This window comes from Corythoichthys intestinalis, chromosome 17 (genome assembly GCF_030265065.1).
Source record: "Corythoichthys intestinalis isolate RoL2023-P3 chromosome 17, ASM3026506v1, whole genome shotgun sequence".
NCBI lineage: Eukaryota > Metazoa > Chordata > Actinopteri > Syngnathiformes > Syngnathidae > Corythoichthys > Corythoichthys intestinalis.
The window spans coordinates 33,330,351-33,348,810 of record NC_080411.1 but is presented as its reverse complement, the minus strand read 5'-3'; the positions used below and the strand labels follow the sequence as shown (position 1 = coordinate 33,348,810).

The following is an 18,460-nucleotide window of genomic DNA, read 5'->3' as shown; positions in this document are numbered from 1 at the left end:
CAACTGTCATGTCAAACATCAGATTTTAAATGAAAATATCACGAACATTTTAGACACCAATCCCAGAGAGAAGTGCACTCCGAACATGTGACCTGAGTCGCGGTCGCGCTATAGGGTCATTGAAGGAAAGGGGACGAGAAGGAGCCTGAAGACTAGGTCTTCTCGAAGAAAGTGGGTATACATGAAGAACACAGCCGTGGCAAACCCAGAAGGAAGGTGATGAAAAAGTCACACGGGCTCCAGCCAGACTTTCTGGACAACAATCAACATCCACTCCCCCGCTGGACGATGTGAAAAAACAAAGACTGGATCCGTACTTGATTTATAGTGTCTGGGTTGCTAAAGTAAACTCTTGGAGTCGGGAGCAAGTTTCTTTTCCTCATCAAGTAAATGTTGAATACTACAACCCTGGCAATTTTTTTTTCTTCAGAATTGAATGATTCCATCATTCCTCCCCCCTGCTTGGCTGGAAAAAGTAAATGTTGGATGATGACTACCACAATTGTATTTTTCTTGATTTCTTTTAGTGTTTCCTAAAACCAATAAGTTGCCATTTGAAATAACTTTAGTTTTAGGTCATGTTATTAAGCTATAGTGGTTCCTCTACTTAAGAACGTCTCTACATAAAGAATTTTTGCCTCTATGGGAAAATATTGCCTCTTGTTACGAAAGAAATTAAAGGATAACAAAGGCAAAAATACAGTACGGCTGGTACCCGCAAATCCCAGAGTTTACTGAACGTAACATACTTATAGCCGCTTTGCAATTGGCTATTGCCCAGCAGTCCTGGCATCCAATTGGCTAAGAGGGACCTCTACTGTATGTGTATGTGTGGATCTCATGTTCTGACAGCTTTACATGAGTGTATTAACTTTGATTCTTTACTCTTATTTTTGTTTTTTACATTATGCACAACTCAGATTTTATGTTTATTGTGCAATAATATAATTGTAACGTATATTTGTTACATGTTTTGATGCATTTTATACATTATAAAAGATCTACTGTATGTCTGAATTTTGCGGGGCTTCGAACGGATTAGGGCATATACATGGAAAATGTTTCTCTACTTACAGAATTTTCAAGTTAAGAAACTACTTCCAGAACTATTTAAATTCATAAGTAGAGGTAACACTCTTTGTAATTGATTTTCACAGCATGGTTAAAGAAATACAATTCAGTTTTTTTTGTTTTTTTTTTGCAATGAACAAACAATTCTCATCCAAAATAAAGAATCCAGATGCATATTGGATATCTGCAAATGTAATTACAGATGGAATATTCCTGTAAATATCCAGTTTGATGGCGTAAAAACAAACCAACTAGTGATGTTCTGAATTCATTTGTTAAAACACTTGAAATAAAAATACCTGCTGTAACTCAAAACTACATTGAAAGTGTAGACAATTATGCCATATGTGAGCGGGGCCGGATGTATGGGTGTGCCAGGGTGGGCACGGCCCACCTAGACGTGAGTCGTGCCCACCCAATAAAAATGTCGGGAATATCTATTGTAGCGTCACATTGGATATAGAGAACGCACGGAGAGTTGGTCTCACCTACTTTTATATTGCACAGTTAACGGTTACTGTTGGCCACAACCATGCTGTTGTGAATTCCCTGCTGTGAGGGCTGGACAGCGAACTTCCTCGCTTTGGGACAACTGCGTTGTTGCACATGCGCAGAGTATTCTAAAAAGACTGCGGTTGAGGAAAAAAAGTTCGTCCTCGGCCGATAAGTAAGTTATAATGTTCTCCATATATACTGCAATCATATATGTGATGCTTGTGCTTATATCAGTACTCTTTATTATTGTTTGTAGTTCGTAGCACGTTAGCTCCGCTCGTAGCATTCTATTGCTAATGTAGCGCCTAGAGCGTGATAATATATGTACAAGTTGCACTGTATTGGATCGCTAAGGGTACATCCCGAAATTAATCCCATTCAGTGTTCAGATTTGAGATCGCTGTCCATTGTGATGGTAGTTTTCTGATTCATTTAGCTACCTAGTGCTTAGCTTGCAGCTATAGCAGCCCTCTTGCTTGTGGGAATTGCCATTTATTATTGATGGTTAATTGCTTGTCCAATGTGGACATCTAGTGGTCATTTTTTGGATAACGCCTAGTTCGGTTTAGGCTGGAATTCATTCAATTCATTTTATTGTGAATTGTACATGTTATTTCACTATAATATGTTTATTGATGTTTTTCTTTATTTCTTTTTGATACACAAACCACACACTTTCAAATTAATGTCCAAATGCATTTAAACGGCTCAAAGGAATGAAAAAACTGTAATTTAATTTCATCAAACCAACTGAAGTTGCTGCATCTTCTCTGACCGGAGGATTAGGTCAATTATATTCAGCCGGCAATGTTTTCACCGACCCCCAAATCCTCACACACATCGAACAAGCATTCACCAAAACAAGCTGTTTTTCCAACCTCGTTTGTTATCCGCGCGCTTCCTCTCACTCCTCCAGACACATTCTCGCAGTCGGACATCCGGGCATTAATGACGTCACCAGCCACAACAAAGCGTCGCCATATTGATATGGGGGCAAAAACACGAGTCACAAGCAGTTGCTCTGTCGTGCATTGTAGTACAAACGCGTTGAACTTTTGTCTTATTTGCGGTCTTTTTTTTCCCGTCGGAATGACTAAAAGTTGCCGTGTTGCGGGTTGTAACACAAGGAAGAGTTTGGAGCCGCATTTGAAATTCTTCATTCTTCCTCGTGAGAAAAAAAGGACAAGCAAATGGATGAAAGCAATTAATCGAGGAACAGTAAAAGAAGACTGTTCCGTGGACCATTCTCGCTAGTGGGAACCTAAATCCAGGCACAATTACATTTGCAGCCGACTGCTGCTCTGATCGGTCAATCGGTATATTATTGGCCTGGTGGGAATTGGTTATTTTGCATAAATACAGTAATGCTTGGAGGCGAATTACCGGTTACGGCAGAAATAATCACTCCGTATATACTACCAGTTTTCTTAGTTCCACACAGTACATATTCCACGTAATTGATGAAGGTCAACTTACTGGGTGACTTTATGAGGTAGTTGTAGATGTTTCCGAACTCCACTACAGGCAATTCCTTTGGATTGTTTATCCAGCTATCAGCTGCGACTTTGTACGGGCAGATTTGCAGGCCAATACACGCTTATTTTAAGTTGCATCGCCTCCTCGCGTCTGTCGGCAGTGACTCGTGATAATAATAAGTCATGTTTAAGACGTCTTTATGAAAAAAAGACGCAAAACACAGTTGAAATATATGAATTTCAGACGTTTGTCTACGGATGTTTACCTGTGCGTGCCCCCATCTCAAAACGGCGACACTTTGCTATGCGAGATGACGTCATCGTGACATTAAGCTGACCGCGAGAATAAGTAGATAGATGAATGAAAAAAAACAAATAAACCCCCCAAAATTAATGCAGCCTCAATGTGACACAAGCCAGTGTCCTACTTGTGCCAGTCCCAAGCCCGGAGAAATACAGAGGGTAAAAAAAAGCCTGCATTGGGGTGCCCCCTCAAGATTTCTTAGTGCCCACTCTGGTGGGTAATCCTAGATCCGGGCCTGTATGTGAGACACCTAGAACATGAAATATGATGTAAAATACGCTACATTAGAGATGTATTGTGTATGATTCGACCGATAGGTGTTTGTTATGACAAGAAATGCCAGGATATCAATAGCAAACTACTCAACCGATACCGAGTCAGCCAGTAATCCAGGGATACATTAATTGTCGAGCTGTGCATTGGTATTGCGAGGCTAGGAATTGATTGTTTGAGGCTTCACATTGCTCTTGTAATACTGCAGGGTTCTCAACTCATGAAAATTGTTGAGAGTGAGACTGTGTTTGCTTGTGTGATTTGTGTATGAGTTGTATGTAGTGTTTCTTCTATAATTTTTTTCAGCGGCAGGGGGAGAAGTAAAAAATTGAAACAATGTAAAATATATTAATGTTATGTATATAAATATAATACAACCTTTATATTTATTTTTAATATGATTTTTTTTTTTAAATATTTTAAATTATTTGTTAAAACATTCAGTGAACAGAAATATTTAAATCATGTATAATGTAATACAAAAAATATGAACGGGGAAAAAAAGGTTAGAAAGTGTTCATTATCTTTGTGGTTGAGCTATGATTCAGTAAACAGCTTGTCATACTTGACTAGTTTTATCTTGTCTTTTTCTTCTGAGAGAAATATTTCAACAGGTTGAAAGAGCTGATCCGAATCTTCAAAATGATAACGAGATCATTCGATTCCATTGAAAAATAAGGCAGCTAAGGAATTTAAAAGTTTGTTGATTTGCGGTGTTTTTGTCTCTTGTTTTTCCATAACTTATTCAAAAGAAGAAAAAAATATCACTAAAATTTAGTATCATCATACATCATTTTAAAAATAAGCTAGTTTTAGCTCCAGTCTCCATTTATTCGGAAAAAAAATCAAGAAATGATGCCTGGCGTTGGGAGGGATAAATTGGTTAAATTAACAAACCTAGCATGTAGACTTGAACTGTCTTGCTAGAGAACGTTCATCAAAACTGCAGCTTTGTCCTCATTCATATTAATTGCAACACTGTCACTTAAAACCTATTGCGCAACACCGCACTCTAGTGGTCGAACTAAAGCAAATTGTTTCACCAAACCCGCTGTCACTCCCTCAAAAACGATGTGTGTGCCCAATTGCATTCAATTTTACACAGTCTTTAGACAAGTAACATAAAAACAATGAATTTTTAAGAAAAAAAAAAAAACATACCTGTTGGCAGCAGTGGAACAAATCAGAGCTAGGCCCGGAGCGAGGGATATGACTAAACTGTAAATCCAAATAATAAAGATTATCATCACATCTTTTCACAATATACACATGCTTGCAACAGCTGGGCTTACAAGCTGCAGCACCACCGAAAGCAAGTATGTAATTTTGAAGTCCATCATATTGACATGTGGACATGAAAGATAATAAACCCAGAGAACAACAAAAACAGCATACGCTACCTGGCCCTCAATTATAAACCCAAACATGAAGAATAATGAACCAAGACAACAACAAAAATAGTAGGCCAAGGGTAGTTCTATGACCTTGAACTGTTTTGGGGTCAACAGATCAAATAACCTTGACGTATTTACTTGGTAAGCAGGTAAATAATGATGAAAAGTAACAGGTGTGACTCAATCACCAAGAAGAGTGCTTCGACCCTGCAGTGACTTGGGGTCAAAAGGTCGAATGACCTAGAAGCTATTAAAACGGGAAGATGGTAAATATTGCAATAAATTCACGAGCAATATATGAAGGGATACATTTGAAAAAATAAGAGGTATGCCTCACTCATCCATGTGTATGTATACTATATATAATGAGAGCGAGTGAGACAGTGAGAGAGAGCTGCTATTGGAAAGAACCTAATGTGAGATATTTTCCCCATTGAAATGCTCATAACTTGCTGAATTCTTGACAGATTTACCAACGGTTTGGTTTATAACAAACCACATTACCATGGCAATTATTAAGAATGAATAATGGGGGGAGAATATTAAAATTAGCTTAAGTGTTGAGTATAGTTACTGCATCTCCCACATTTATGAAAGACCAAGCTGTTTCGAAAATGGAGCAATTCATAACTATTTTAAAGTACAGGCGCCTTTGACCATAATCGAATTTTTGACGAATTACATTAATCCCTCACTAATTCGTGCTTCAAACTTCGCACCCTCAGTCCATCGCAGATTTTTTTCAATTTTAAAATAAATTAATAAATACAGATGAGCTGTCCCGAGCGGCCGTAGTCTCCCTCTCCCTCCCTGCTCTTTTTTGGTCAGGCAGTGCACTGGTGTTGCTTATTAAAGTTAACGACAATTGACAGACGTTTGGGTTTGATCTGGCCAGAGACGCGAACTTCAAAGTGCCACATGCGTCAATCATCAGGACCCAGTAGTCATCACAACTACAGACATCCAGAAAAGACTGTCCAAAATGAAGAACTGGACAGCTCCAGGGCCCGACAAGATTCGTGTCTACTGGCTTAAGAAGCTAACTGCACTCCATGAATGCCTAGCAGCACAAATGAACCAGCTGCTGAAGTCGGGGGCCCTCCCAGAGTGGCTAACCCAAGGTCGGACAGTCCTCATCATGAAGGACCCCCAGAAAGGAACAGTACCATCCAACTACTGGCCTATCACCTACTTCAGTATCACATGGAAGCTCCTATCAGGCATCATGGCGGCTAAAATGAGCAGGCACATGGAGCAATACATGCACAGGGCACAGAAAGGGATTGGCAATAACACCAGGGGAGCCAAGCATCAACTACTGGTGGACAGGGCAGTAGCCAGAGACTGCAAGGCTAGGAGCACCAACCTGTGCACTGCCTGGATTGACTACAAGAAAGCCTATGACTCAATGCCACACACATGGATACTGGAATGGTTGAAGCTGTGTAACATCAACAGGACACTAAGGAACTTCCTGCAGAACTCAATGGAGCTGTGGAAGACAACTCTAAAAGCCAACTCAAAGCCAGTTGCACATGTGATCATCAAATGCGGTATCTACCAAGGAGATGCTCTGTCACCCCTGCTGTTCTGCATAGGCCTAAACCCCCTCAGCCAGATCATCACCAAGAGTGGTTTCGGGTACCAGTTCCGAAGTGGAATGGCCATCAGTCACCTCCTCTACATGGATGATATCAAGCTGTATGCCAAAAATGAGCGTGACATCGATTCCCTGATTCACCTCACGAGAATACTGTATACACCAATGACATTGGGGTGTCATTCCGACTAGGTAAGTGTGGGCAAATGGTATCCAGAAGAGGGAAGGTGATCTCAACTGAAGGGGCTTAACTACCTGAAGGCAACATAACAGATGTGCAGGACAGCTACAAATACCTGGGGATCCCACAGGCGAATGGAAACCATGAGGAAGCAACTAGAAGGGTTTGGCACAACCAAATACTTACAGAGGGTGAGGCAGGTCCTCAAGAGTCAGCTGAATGGGATGAATAAGATCCAGGCCATTAACAGCTATGCCCCACCAGTAATCAGATACCCTGCTGGCATCGTATCCTGGCCACTGGAAGAGATGCAGGCTACTGACATCAAGACAAGGAAGCGCCTTACAATGCACGGAGGGTTTCACCCTAAGTCCAGCATCCTGAGGCTCTACACAAAGCGGATAGAGGGAGGCCGAGGACTAGTGAGTATCAGAGCCACTATTCAGGAGGAAAATACATCCTTCCAAGAGTACATCATGAAAATGGCCCCCAGTGATGACCTGCTTGGTGAATGCCTCAGGCAACAGAAGCCCAGTAAGGAGAAGGACCCTGAGGAGCTATCATGGAATGACAAGCCCCAGCATGGTATGTACCACCGACAAATTGAGGAAGTAGCTGACATGGGAAAAACATACCAGTGGCTGGAAAGGGCCGGACTGAAAGACAGCACGGAGGCACTGATCATGGCAGCACAAGAACAGGCCCTAAACACAAGATCGATAGAGGCTGGGGTCTATCACAACAGACAGGACCCCAGGTGTAAGCTATGCAAAGAGGGCCCTGAGACAGTCCAGCACATCACAGCAGGGTGTAAGATGCTGGCAGGCAAGGCATACATGGAACGACATAACCAGATAGCAGGCATAGTGGACAGGAACATCTGTGCCGAGTACGGACTGGAGACCCCGGAGTCAAGGTGGGCGACACCTCCGAAGGTGGTCGAGAACAACCGAGCCAAGATCCTGTGGGACTTCCAGATCCAGACAGACAAACTGGTGATGGCCAACCAGCCTGACATAGTGGTGGTGGATAAACATCAGAAGACAGCAATGGTGATAGATGTAGCAATCCCGAGCGATAGCAACATCAGAAAAAAAGAACACAAAAAGCTGGAGAAATATCGAGGATTGAAGGAAGAGTTGGAGAAAATGTGGGGAGTGAAGGCAAGAGTGGTGCCAGTTGTGATCGGGACACTAGGGGCAGTAACCAAGCTGAGTGCATGGCTCCAACAGATACCAGGAACAACGTCCGACGTCTCCATTCAGAGGAGCGCAATCCTAGGGACAGCTAAGATCCTGCGCAGCACCCTTAAGCTCCCAGGCCTCTGGTAGAGGACCCGAGCTTGAAAGGAGAAATCATACCGCCCGCATATATATCTAGGGGTGCACATATTTTTTTTTGCCCAGGTTCTCAGAGGAGGACCTGGAGATGTGACTTGGTCCTCATTTAGCTTCAGAGCCGACCCGCCTGATGCGATAAAATTATGACAAGCTTTACTTAGAGCCACTTACCTTTAATTAATTATATTAACAATTAATGCTTGATTATCAAGTGGCACAACAAAATTGCCATTACTTTGAAGTGAAATGTAAAGAAATAAACATAAAAGCACTAATTCAAAATAAAGGGCATTCATATGCGGCTCCCACATTAACTCCAAGCCTTTGTAAAAGTGGGATGTTCTCCTCATAAGAGCTCATTGAACGTGCATGTTTAGCTTTGTGAAATGCGGGCAAAAACACGTTTGTCAGTGCATGGCGCTGTTCCTCAATAACTTTTTTCCGCCACTTATCCATAGGGCGAGTGGGGTCCTGTCTGGCATCGATAGTTTGCTTAATTGCCACATGCTCTGCTTTTTTCGTGCTTTTCAAAGTTTGGATGGCTAAAATTCTTTGACCCTACATAAAATGCGCTGCTCTTATTAACGACATTGGGATTCTCACGGCAAATGTTGCACCACATTTTCGTGCGAGCATCATTTGCTTCTAGCCATGGTACCTCCAGCAGCCACTTTTCAGCAAAAGTCCTTTCTTCCGGTAGCTCCGGTGACGTCTGTGTCGTCTGTCTGTCTTTTGACGGGGGTGGGGGAACACGGAAATAATTACTCTGTGGGGCCTGCCTCTTTGACATTTTGAGAAGTGATTTTCTCGTGTCCGCCGCAAATACAGTGGTCAGCCATCGGTACGCAAAAGCGTATGGAAGCCGTTGAGGGCCAGCGCGTTTGTCTACGTCCAGTACGCATGCGCGCATGCGGACCACATATGTGCACCCCTGTAAGTGTATATATATATATATATATATATATATATATATATAAATATATATATATATACACATACATTTTTCACATTGTTAATTTAAAAAAGTAAAAAAATGTAAGTATGTGTGTATATATATATATATATATATATATACACACACATTTTTCACATTGTTAATTTAAAAAAATGTAAGTATGTGTGTATACATATATATGTATACACACATACATACATTTTTTTAAATTAACAATGTGAAAAACGTCTTATATAAATCAGGGTTTTTTACTTATCGCGGCAGGTTCTGGCCCCCATTAGCTGCAAAAAACGAGGGATCACTGTACTCTGACGCAAAATGGCCGACAAGTGACGACGCGAAAAAGAGACAGACAGAGCGAGAGATAGCGAGAAGGGGGAGAGGTACAGACGCCGTCATAATCTTCTCTCTTAATCGCCTATTTTGCAAAATTTAAAGGACACACAAAAACAAAACCATTTGTGGATTTTTAATATTCGCTTACAGTTTTAGTTAGTTGTAAAACTAAACGTTGTAAAAAACTATATTTTAAGGTGACGTAATATAAATTATATCTTTGATCTTTTTCCCTCCCTCACCAACTGCCTGCAGCCAGACTCCCCTCACTCGCTGCCACTCCGACCTCCTACCAGTAGGCGTACATGCGGAAGTTCCATTTCCACTCAGTTGTCCTCCAAATTGAGAACCAACCGACACAACGAATCTCGCTTCCACTGTCGAGCACCGAGAGCGGCTTCGCGAGGGAAAACAATCCCGGCACAGCGCATCATAATCGGTGAGAATTCCTTGATTGTGTGGCACTTCGTTCCAGACGCTTTAAATTTCATCGCGATGACTTTGAATGACTTTTATGGACAAGAATACGACACATTAATCTCGTTAATGGAGTTTTAAGCGACTGTTCAACTCGCAAGGGAAGATCAAGGAGAGTCAAGGTGTTTGTTCTGTTATGTGTGTACTTTCAAAGGCTTGTTAAATGATACAAAATTATTGTCCAAACAAACAGAAAACTTTTGTCTCATGACTTTTTTAAGTGGGGTGTGGCTACATTTGCCTGGGCCTCTGAGTATTGAGTTTTTAATTTTATTATGTTTAGAAGAATATAGCTTAGTTATAATTGAATGCAAATGTGCGAGTTTAGGACGTCTGGGGGACCCCTGGATCATAATTTGGCTGTATTTAGACTGCAGGTCCAGGTGCTCTAATCTAATTTGAAGCCAGTATTTAAAAAAAAATTTTTTTTGGGTCTTTTATGTACAGTACATCTGAACAGACACTTGCACACAGGACCAAAGTATGTAAATATTCAAGTTATCTGTCTGTCTATGTATGTGTAGTTAGTTTACTTAGCGTTGTTGGCCTCCTTCATTGATTTAAATTAGGGATCAGGAAACTTTTTGAACGGGAGAGAAAACCCCCATATATTTTAAAATGTAATTCCGCAAGACCCATACAGTGTGTCTGTATGTACACACACAGGGTTGACAGATAAATTTTTACCACTTTTTAATCATACAAAAGCTATTGAAATGAGAACTTATTTAAAAATGTTATTATAACAAGTAGTATATTATTCATTTGATACTAAAGGTTCAATTCAATTAAAGCAACACTATGTAACTTTTCGGTTTTAGTTTATTTTAGCGACGCCATTGGACAAAAGCGGTAGTGTTTTGCCTCAAGGAAGTCTGCGCTTCCCATGAGGACCAGCGCAGACCCGCATAGTGTCGTAAAATCCTCAGTCAATTAAAAATCAATATCAAATCAATATCCTGGTCGCCTGCAGATGGATTAAACAACATTTCTGTTTCCAGCAGTTGTGTGAAGGATGGACAGTAATAAAGTAATGAATCCAGTTCTGTCTAAACAATAGCATATGACTGTTAGCAACCGTGCGGCTTAGTTTGACGAGTTCGGTTGGAGGAGGGGGAGTTGTCACGCCAGCGAGTGAAAGCCGGGGCCAATATTTATTCTTGAGTATCCTGGCAGCCTCAGTTTTTTCCTACTCAGACAAAACTTTTTGTCTCTTTTGTTGCTCTGCCATCTTTGCAGTATTCGCGTGAAAGCGTCCACATTGACTTCCGTCTTTATAATGAATGGGGAAAGGGAGAAGTGAAGTATGCCGTAAAGCAGTCAGCACATTTGTAGTTTTTATGTGTGGCAGGGTTCTTGCCACCCTCCTCAAAGTTAATTAGTGCCGGTAAAATACAGACACAGATACAGACCCCCTCATGGTATAAAAGACATGTCATGCAGTAGTGGTCAGTCGACATATCATCATGAATGTGAAATGTGAAAATATCTTATTAAGGTTGAAAAGTTAGTGTTGCTTGAAATGTTCAGTTTAACAATTAATGAGAAATTCAATCCATGCGTCTCTTCTGGGGATTGCAGCTGCAACACACACATTAAAGTTTGTGATGAAATCACCACACATCTCGAGAGATTCTCCGAATTTCCTGATGGATGTTGGTCTTCAAGGCCTCAATGGTCTGTGGGTTGTTGCAGTACACTCTTTCAGGTATCCCCACAGGAAGTAGTCTGCGGAAGCATGATTAGGAGAGTGGGGAGGTCATGGGTCTGAGTGCTATGTGGAAATTGTGATGAGGAAATTCATTCTAGCTCTTTGGAGAAAGCAGGGAGTCAACATGAATACCATCATTTACAAGGAGGATGGTGCATCTACATTCCTCAAATGTTTCACTGGATTTCCTCAACGGGTACTTTCCTGAAGATAGGCTCATTTTACGTCACACGCATAGGCCTGCCCACTCTGCTGATCTTTCTCCTGCAGACTACTTCCTGTGAAGATACATGAAGGAGACATTACTACAAAAAAAACCTTGACTCTCTGTCAGGAAATTTGGACAGTCCCGCATGAATTGTGTGACAATTTCATCACAAAGTTGATTGAGCGTGTTGCAGCTGTAATCCACAGAAGAGGAGTGTTGATTGAAGATTCATTCATTCATCTCCCGAGCCACTTAACCTCACGAGGGTCGCGGGGTGCTGGAGCATATCCAAGCGAACTATGGGCAGTACACCTTGAATCGGTTGCTAGCCAATGACGGGGCACAAGGAGACAACAGCCTGTCGTTAAGTAGTGAACTGTGTAGAAAACAAGATAAAGTGGGACACCTTTGGTATCAAATGTTAATTTGATGTTTCTGTTACAAATCTGTAAATTCCCATTACAAAAACTGGTGTTGTAGCAGATGATGTCACTGAGTCTCGATAGCTTGTTGAGTAGACGTGTTGCCGTGTTCGGCCGCTCGTCACTTTCTTGTAACTCTGGAGTGTCTGTTGACTCTCGAATGTCTCTGCCGGAAACGTGCGCGACAACAAAGTTTTTCCCCCGGAACACAACATGCTCTCATAAGTTCCATAGGTGAATTCTGTGAAAAGGTAGTGGTCACTACAGTGTATGATTAAAAAGTAACATTTTATTCTCATCCTGTATCCACTATATGTACACTACTGGCCAAAAGTATTAGCAGTCCCTGCAATTCTGTCAGATAATGCTCAATTTCTCCCAGAAAATGATTGCAATTACAAATGCTTTGGTAGTAATATCTTCATTTATTTTGCTTGCAAATGAAAAAACACAAAAGAGAATGAAAAAAAAAAACATGATCATTTTACACAAAACTCCAAAAATGGGCCGGACAAAAGTATTGGCACCCTCAGCCTCATACTTGGTAGCACAACCTTTAGACAAAATAACTGCGAACAACCGCTTCCGGTATCTATCAATGAGTTTCTTACAATGCTCTGCTGGAATGTTAGACCATTGTTCTTTGGCCAACTGCTCCAGTTCTCTGAGATTTGAAGGGAGTCACTCAACTCTTCTCTTTAATACATAATGATAAAGCTAAAATTGGACTCAGTTTTGTTTTATCTTGAATTTGAAAATCTGTCTTGAATAAATATCTGACAAAGCTGTCTCATAAATTTCCGGTTAAGACACATTGTCCTACCAACAACGGGCAACCTGGGGTTATTAGGCAACATGTATTACTGCCAAAAACGTTCAGTGGTCTGTGTGTAGTCTATCAAGCTCAGTTTGGGGTGTTGATCAGTGAAATGAAACGTAATGTAATACTTATTCATTCACAGTGTGTAAATGGAATGTGAGCAGAACTCTGCTCCTAAGGACATGATTAACAAAGCTGCATTGGCATCAGACATGTTGTGGAATGCGCATGAGGTGTGCCATGAGCCAATGAAACTCACAAAGATGTCAATACTTAGGAACGGTAGATGTTTAAACACAGCTGTGAATTTGACACATTGTTGGAGTTGGGCTTTGAGGTCAGAGCTGTGAATGGTATATACATTCAACACTGTAATGCATAATCTGAACAGCTAGCGCACATTAACTATTTGATAAAACTTTTTTAATGCAATAGCACATCGGTCGGTCTGTTTGAGCTGCGTGCGAGATTCTTGTCGTTGGTAAATTGACAGGTATTGTCAGAGGTGCGAAGTAACTCGTTACATTTACTCCGTTACATTTTGAGAAAAATGTAGTTTTACCGCACAATACTTTTACTTGAGTAGATTTGTGAAGAACAAACACTACTCTTATGGTTACATTTTTAGAAATAATAAGTCGTTTACAACCGTAGTCTGGCCTGTGCCTCTTGACTAATCAGAGTACAGATTTGCATATGTCGCCCTCTAGTTTTTGGCCGCCATGAATGGGGTGTTTGCACACCTATAGCAGCCCAACAGCAGTCAATATAAACAGTAATGTTAGCTACTGTTGGCTGTGTGCTGTGGGTGGCGACGTCTTTGGACAGCGTTTTTAAGGCGAAAACCACCTGCTAAGCCAGAAGAGGAGCCTCCAACCAAGACCATTCTGCATAGTATGTGGCTAAAAGCTATCAAAAGAGGCAACAAAAGCGAATGCACTGTGTGCATAATCTCTCTTGCCAAACCACATTGCTAAAGCCAAGAAACCTTTCACGATTGGAGAAGAACTCACTATGCCGGCGAACAAGGATATTTGCGGATAAATTTTAGGAGAGGCTGCTGTTAAAAAAGTTGATTGAGCATATGAGGACTTAAATTTTCCCTGCATTTTCCCTGCACTTAATGTTCGTTTTTAGCCCCGATGTGTTATTTTATATTTACTGCAATTTTCTGCCACACATTGCCAGTCTGTGATGCAAAAAAGGTTGGAGGCTATAGTACAGTATGATAACAAGGGGTCATATGGATTTGGGCTGAGAAAAAAAATATAAATTTTTAAAAATCAGACATTGTAAGCCGTTACTCACAACAAATACTTTTTTACTTGAGTAAAATTTTAAATGACTACTTGAGGAATAATATTTAGAAGTAAGACTACTCTTATATGATTAAAAGTTTTTGTTACTCTAGCCATCTTTGGGTATTGTGGAACTCTGGGTTTATTAAATATCATCATAGGTGCTAAACGTGAAAAATAACATCAAAGGTAGCAAAAAATGCATTTCCATCCATTTCAATAGGAAAAGATGATTTGACATGCAGTTCAGTTCTTCTGAGTTTCAAGCAAAGTACAAGAAAAAATTAGACACCTATGGCTCAAAGGAGGCCTGCTGCTTGGAGCCTGGTCCTCTAAATCGAGAAGAACCAGATAAACGGACTTGGGGTTTTGATTAGGATGGCTTCATGGAGACCTCCATGGTGAAATGTGTTCCAGGCATGTCCCACTAGGAGGAGGCCCCATGGATGACCCAGAACATGCTCGAGAGAGACTGAGTTCATCTCATGTCTCCAATTGCAGTTTCCGGGGTCCTCGCTCCTCTGTTTACATGATAGCCCCTCACACCACAAACTCCATTGAGGAGAAGAGGATATCGACAGAGGAGTTATGCGGGAGGGGGTTCATATGCTTTTAGAAATGGGACAGTGCTTCCTCTACGAGGACATGTGACATAATAAGGACTAATGGTGACATAATCAAACCGTTCCACAAGATGGTCACAAATCAATTGTCTGCATGGTGAAATTATTACTATAACCCAAAATGTTCAATAATTTAACAAAAATATTACCACAAAATGTCCAGTTTTCTCATTATATTTCAATATACCGTAATTTCCCGAATATAACGCGTACTTTTTCCCCCCCAAAATCAACTTGTAATATCATGGTGCTCATTATAAACAGGTACATGGATGGAGACAGAAATATATGTATGTATGTATGTGTATATATATATATATATATATATATATATATTAGGGCTGTCAAAATTATCGCGTTAACGCGCGGTAATTAATTTTTTTAATTAATCACGTTAAAATATTTGACGCAATTAACGCACATGTCCCGCTCAGAAAGTATTCTGCCTTTTGGTAAGTTTTACAGCAAGGCTTTTTATGCTGTCCAACAGCGAACTCTTGTGGTCGCTTTGCGACATGGTTTATTGTTTTCTTACCAGTTCATTATGGCTGCACGACGTCTCGGGCTGATAATGTTATGCTTATATGATCCTTGGACAAGATTTGTCCGTAAGTATGGTTGTTGCAAAGAATGTAGTACATATTATGTTAGTAAGCGAAATGTTATATTTTTTGTATGAGACGCTTTTTGTTTATGTTTAGTGAACCTGTATAGCGTGCTAAGCTAACGTTGTTGCTCATGCAATGCTTGTGTACTGTTATTTTGTAGTTTTACGACGGTCTAAAGAGGACAATGGTTTGAGGCCATTTTATTAATAAATCAGATGAAAAAGGAAGAAGAATTATTAAGGCGTCGTTCACTAGCTGTCTAGCTTTGGAAAAAGTAGACGCTTCGGAGTGAGGACAGCATAGACAGATTTAAATGACAGTAGAGTGAAATGCCCACTACAGTCCTTATGTACCATATGTTGAATGTATTTATCCATCTTGTGTCTTATCTTTCCATTCCAACAATTTATTTTACAGAATATATATATAATTTACAGAAAAATATGGCATATTTTATAGACGGTTTGAATTGCGATTAATTGCGATTAATTACGATTAATTAATTTTTAAGCTGTAATTAACTCGATTAAAAATTTTAATCGTTTGACAGCCCTAATATATGTATATATGAACCGATTTTTTTTTTTTTTATTGACACGGCCACGTTGTGTTGAAGAAACGTATGCGGCGATCCGTTGCCGACCATTACGGTACTTGACGTCACCATTTTGTTTCGGTAATACTTCACTCTGATCGGCCGAATGATTTTGTCTGTGTTAAATTCTGCTTTTTCACTTTTCATAAAGCACAGAATTTAGTTTCTTGAACTCATTTGACTCAACGTTTATTGCAGCTCCGCAACTCGGACCATAACAAACGTGACAACACAGACTTCCTGTGTCCGTCAACTATATCTGTCCCTCGGGAAACTCAAACCCAAATAACAATAGTTCCTATTGTTACTGTCGTGTCGACAGCGATGAGCTCTCTCGGGTTTCCGACTTACGTTCTCACTTTCATTTTACTGTATCATTCAATGGAAGAAACATTTATTCATCATGATGAAACGAGCAAGTTATACAGCAGCCTTTAAAAGAAAAGTCACATCTGTTTTGTTTTCTCCTAGATTCTGGTAAGTTGGAGAGGTTATCAAATCATATTATTACCGTAAATATTGTCAGTTTATGATGATGTTTTGAACTACCAATGTGCTATGCTTGTGCTGTGTTTCACCAGTCAGTAAAATGACATTTCTGTATACGTACACGAGCTCTGTTTTCTTGTATTCTTCTATTTATTGGTGCTAATATTAGGGTGCGCGTTATAAACGCGTACAATAATTTCCCCTAGATTTTACAAGTAAATTTGGGGTGCGCATTATACACGGGTGCGCCTTATATTCGGGAAATTACGGTAGGCAAATTAAGACCCTTTTATATAGCACATTTCAACAGCCTAATGGTAGACGGGGAGTTTCACAGAGACAAAAAAACAATAAAAAGACCATAAATATAACAGAAAGCACAAAGTGTGCTTGTTTGAAAAATAATATTTAAGCTGTGACGTAATAATAGTTAGCTCAGTGATGGACTTTTGAGTGAGAAGGAGAGGAGTTCCACAACCAGGGATTTAGAACGGCAATTGAGCGGTAACTGAACGACTTGTATTTGGACTTTGGAATGTTCAGAGTAGTACAGCCAGAGGAACGCAGAGTCTTTCTAGAAAAGAACCTGTAGTGTTGTACGATGTGTGGCATTTTTCTATGATAAATAGAAGGAATTGTTTTAATCTGTTTTTTTGGTGTGTGAAAGAGTTGAAATACAAAGTGCAGTACAGTGTCATTTTACAAGATAAGGTTGAAGTGGAGCGCAGCCAAGAAAATGAACTGAAACTCTCCCGGCACAGAAGTTTGTTGAATATACCCGTCACACTTAACGCTGTACTCTTTCATCAACAATAAAAAGGTGTGTCTGCTCATGTCTACGCATGATATTGTCGTTGGTTGCACAACAAGTAGTGACGTCAGTGTATTTTTTATATTCTCCATATTAGGGAGTATGTGGAATGAGACATGGGCTTGGTGCAATCTAAAATCTCCTCTGATATTCTGCAATTTACTTCTTATCAAGATTTGAAGTGCCGCTTGTCCCATTGGGCTATGAAATGTGATACTGCTGGATTCTATTGGCAAATAACTCACAGTCGTTTGTGACCATCCTTTTTCATGCTAGTCGTTCTTGTCAACATCAACATTGTGGTCATTTGTCTGTTGTGTTTTGAACATCATATATAACATATACAGGGATTTCTGTTTGTTTTTGCATATTTAAAGAGGCCCTTAAAGCATTTTTCCCCCCAATATTTTGAATTGAGTCACGCATAAGATACAATACTCTACATATGGCGGAAAACACTCAGGTGACAAGTTCCGCTCTAAGACCCCAAATTTGGCCAAATTTCAAAATTGTCCTATATGCATGTGTGATACATCAATGGAAAGCTTAAAATCTCAATTCTCTGGGGAAAGAAAAATTTTGAACAGGAGGATTTTAAAAATCCTTAAACCCTAACTTAAGGTGAGAGCATGAGTGAGCATAATTAAAGACACCATGATTTTAATGCGATTTTATCGCGTACTTACCTTGTTTAAATCCAAAAACTCCATGTAGCATATTTCGCCGAGTGTCCAGACATATAACAAGGGTTCCAATGCAGAAATTGCAGACATTAAGGAGTGGTCGAGATTTTCTTTTTCAAATTTTACCCTTTTAAACATTTTTTTTCAATTTGTTGTTGTTTGGATCGGTTATTTATCATCTAAAATATCGGGGAAAATGCGACAGTAGCAAAAAAATACGATTAAGTGATAGTTATGAGTAGAGCTGGGAATCTTTGGGCACCTAACAATTCAATTACGATTACGATTCAG

At 40.1% G+C, this 18,460-nt stretch overlaps 2 protein-coding genes across 4 annotated transcripts in view; both read left to right on the top strand.

Moving 5' to 3' along the window:
- opn4xa (opsin 4xa) overlaps positions 1 to 1,368 on the top strand; it is a 111,187-nt gene extending 109,819 nt beyond the window's left edge. For all 3 annotated transcript variants that reach the window (XM_057819179.1, XM_057819180.1, XM_057819178.1), the window contains exon 13: positions 54 to 1,368. The gene's annotated coding sequence lies outside the window, so the exon portion shown is untranslated. The remainder of the gene's footprint in view (positions 1 to 53) is intronic.
- Positions 1,369 to 9,454: 8,086 nt separating this feature from the next.
- pdlim5b (PDZ and LIM domain 5b) overlaps positions 9,455 to 18,460 on the top strand; it is a 53,503-nt gene continuing 44,497 nt past the window's right edge. The window contains exons 1-2 of the mRNA XM_057819172.1: positions 9,455 to 9,471; positions 9,680 to 9,863. The gene's annotated coding sequence lies outside the window, so the exon portion shown is untranslated. The remainder of the gene's footprint in view (positions 9,472 to 9,679; positions 9,864 to 18,460) is intronic.